Raw genomic sequence first — 3,897 nt, forward strand, 5'->3', positions numbered from 1 at the left:
AGAAGTTCCCAGTGTGTCTCTTATAAAAAGGCTACATTTCCAAGAAGACATCATCACGCTGTGGCCTGATTGATAAGTTGGACTCCAGCCCTACCCTGTCATTCAAGTCCAAGCTGACTAAAATCTCATTGCCATGAAGACTGACCACTTTGCAGTATGCCTTACTTTAGCTCTAGAAATTTAAATTTAAATTTAAATTTACCTGGCCCCCACTTTTACTATTTTTTTCCTTAAATCTTGGTTACAGGTCTAAACAACTGAGGCTTTAGGAAGATGAGGATTGATAGTATCCCTACTGTGGAAACAGGAATTGGGAAGAGAGCGTACATGGACAAACTCTCAACATTCATACGTTAAGGAGTCTGGGAGGCTGGGAAACCTTCACGTTTGTGGGTTGGAGATGCGTCCCACTCACATTCTCCTAAGTAAAAGTTATTCCCCATGATGTATCCCCATAATAATGCCACATTTAAAGTTGTCTGCAAACACATGGCCACTGACTATATACACTTGGAGATCAACTGCTTGAAGGTTATCTGCCTGAAGGTTTTCAGCCACTTAAGGCCATCCGACGACGCTATTGTCTGTCCCACCCAGGTAGGGTCCACACACTTCTGATAAGGATCATGGTTTGTGCCCCTGGAGAAGAGCTCAAAGACACCTAAGGTCAAGCCAGCTCAGAAATGACCAAGGTTAGACTGGCATCTTGATTTTCTAAAGTCCACCCATTTGGTTACTTATATGCTTTCCTGTCACATGTGTGCCCCTATTACAACCCCTTCCAATTGTGTGTACACCCCTAGCTCATTCCCCTCCTGTTAATTGTAGGCCTATTTTACAACCCCTTCCTGTTAGGTATGTGCTTACCTTGGTCTGCTTGGCACAGAATATATAAACTCGTGAGATTCCATTGTTTTCTCTCTCTGCTTGGACCTGGCTCCTGAAGTCATGACTGAGAGGTGAGCCCTTGGATGCTTTATCTTGTCTTATGTCTCTTTAATTTACCCCTCAATTACACAACCACCCCTTAGACCCATTTGGTTTGTGGTGAAGCTGGTCCCTCACACCCTACCCAGTTTTCTCTTGTGTCAATTTCCTCAATCACCTGTTTTTCTTTATCTACTTAGACTCACTTCCACTTTATGATCTCAAAAGTTAGAAGCAAATATGGCAAAAGAGTAACATTTATTAAATCTAGTCCTCTGAATCTCAGCCACGTAGCCTCTGAGTCTCTGTTAGTGTTGATAATGCCCGAAGGGCATCTGACTCTACAGGTAGCTTCTACTAGGCACTCGACTTTACTCATTCAGTGGACTGGGGAGCTAATTGCTCTATCTCATATCCTCTGCTGCTGCTACCTCTCTGCCACCTAGCTAAATGCCGCGCCTCCTCTTGCTGGTCAAGAGAATCACTTTTCTCCAACTTCTGAGCTGGCTCACTTATACCCTGAATGGTGAAATTGGCCAACTCCCTCCTTCTTAAGATCCTTTGCACCTGATTTGTATGACTCCACCCAGTCAGTTGGTAGGCGTTACAATGACTTTGGATATGAGCCATGCCAAATAATTTCACTTCATCACAGCATTCTATCTCCACTTGGTGATTGCAGTCAATTACCTCTAATGTGATGATGCCTCCTCTTTTGCTGCTAAGTTAGAGCTTGGGAGTGGTAAAAATTGGATTAACCTTGGTGAGTGTCATTTGTGTGTTTGGGTTGATGCACAGTCTCCATCTCCTGCCACCAGGGCTATTCGATCCAGGTCCCCATTGTGAAACACTGAGAGAGTTGACGACAGAAGCTGGTTGATGTGAGTGGCCAGCTCATTTTAGTTCTTGGTTGTTTAGTGTCTCCTCCATGATGGATGTTTTCTTGTGGATGTTAACATGTGATAGAAATATTTTCCTACTTTTTGCTCACATATGTTTTACCTCACGTCTATTTGACAGGAAAAAAAAAGAAAACATGTGCATGTCAGAAGAGACTTTGAAACTTACACTTAATCATCGAATAGCTGAAGAAAGTGGAAGAAAGGATAAAGTCAAAGAGCAGACTAGAACATTCCATAGTGCTTCCGTGAGTGAAGAGACACGGGGAGCTGCCCTGCTCATCGAATGCTCAGAAAACAGACTCTTCCTCGCTGCCTCCGCTGTGGAGTGCACGGCAGGGCCTCCTCCACAGGATGTTTTGTCCTTAGGGACCGGTTTGACTGATTTGACCCTCTGCCTGTGCCTTGGCTTCAGGAACTAAGTGGCCAGGCAGGTTCTGACTTAGAACACTGACGTCAGATGGGTCATCCCGGTGCCGGCCATCTGGAAGCAGCCCACCCACGAGACAAGCTGCCTACCAGGCTGGCCTGGCGTCCCCCGAGAACTGGGAGCAGCTCAGCATTGCGCTCGCCCCCGGAAGCTGCGGCTGCAGCTCAGCATCAAGGCAGTGGTCCATGGTTCAGCGCCAGTGACACAGGAGGAGCTGGGTTTGCACAAGCGAAGGAACACATCCGGTGTCACGGACAGAGTCGGACCTTTTTGGTGGAGAATGCTGGAGGAAGGTGACACGTGTGTGGCTGTGGACAGTGGAGGTGGCACCGTAGACCTCACAGCCCATCAGACACTGACAGCTTACCAGCAAGGAACTGTCTCAAGCTGTGGGAACTGTGGGCCCTGGGAATCCTATGGAGAAGATTTGGAATTTGAGGAACTTCTGTGTAAAATATCCGGGGAGGATTTTATTGAGTAACTCAAGATCAAGCGCCCACAGTCTGGGTTGGCTTAATCACCTTGAGTCTCACCAGCGAGCGGCAGCCCAGGGCCGAAGGAGCCCGCTGCGTATCCCCCTGCGGGTCTCCCCTGTCCACTACTGCAAGGAGTCCCCAGGGCCCGGCGCGGAGCACGCCCCGAGGAAGAGCCACGTGGACTTTGAGAAGCGGTCCTCGCAGGGGATGTTGAGGACAAGTCCAGATGCGCTGAACGCCCTCTTGAAGCCCACCATCGACAGCGCAGCATGGAGCGTCTCCGGGCCCTGTTTTAGAAGGCAGAGGCGTCCACGGTCAAGTTCCTCTTCCAGGTGCTGGGCTTTGCAGAGGCGCCGCTGCTGCAGCAGCCTTCATCCTCCTCCCCCAGGGCGCAGGCCTCTTGGGCCTGGCCTCATGTGGAGGCCAAGCTCGCACCTGCCCGACTAGCTGCTGGGGAAGGACGACCCCCGCCGGGCCCGACGTCTTCAGCAGGTGTATCTCCGCGGCGGCGCAGTCCGAGGTTCTGGGTGAGCTGGTCAGGCTGAGCCACGCCCCGGCCAAGTCCTCCCAGCTGGCCATGGTCCTCGACTCCTACAGCCCGAGCACGACCGGGCCAGCTTCATGTGAGCCTGGATCTCACGGGCACCCGTGGCCTGGCCTGGCCCGCGCGCAGAGAGATCCGGAAGCTAGTGCAGGTCCAGGACCCCGAAATCAAGGCCACAGCCATCCAAATCGCCACCTCGAAGAGCATCCGAGTTGGCCTCAACCACTTCTTAAATGACTAGCCAACCCCCCTCCCCACCCTCCACCCCTGGACTTGGCTCACCTTCATCCTCACTTCTTTTCCAACCTCGCTCTGGACACCCCACTCCCACCACCCCCACCACCCCTCCCCCTATTTCCACAGCCAAGATGAAAATGAGCCGGGCTAGAGGGGAGGAGGCATTTGGCGAGCACCCTGGAGCGGGAGAGTAATCAGAACAGCAGCAGGCTGGGAGGTTGGGAGAAGGAATTCCTGGAGCCTGGAAGCATAGGTACAGGGGGATAAGCCCAGAGGAAGCAGTGATCCAGCTGGCCCGGAGCACAGCTGTGCCAAGTGCAGCTGAGGTTGCCCTCCTGCAGGCTTGCTAAATCTGAAACGCGACCCGTGAGTCAGAGGAGATGC

The 3,897-nt window shown here is 51.4% G+C and overlaps 1 pseudogene; it reads left to right on the plus strand.

The window, feature by feature from the left end:
- The first annotated feature begins 489 nt into the window (after positions 1-489).
- On the plus strand, positions 490-3,517 carry LOC101658568 (annotated as a pseudogene).
- Positions 3,518-3,897: the final 380 nt, after the last annotated feature.

This window comes from Echinops telfairi, unplaced genomic scaffold, assembly GCF_000313985.2.
Source record: "Echinops telfairi isolate 266 unplaced genomic scaffold, ASM31398v2 ScPeMD7_7468;HRSCAF=8506_0, whole genome shotgun sequence".
NCBI lineage: Eukaryota > Metazoa > Chordata > Mammalia > Afrosoricida > Tenrecidae > Echinops > Echinops telfairi.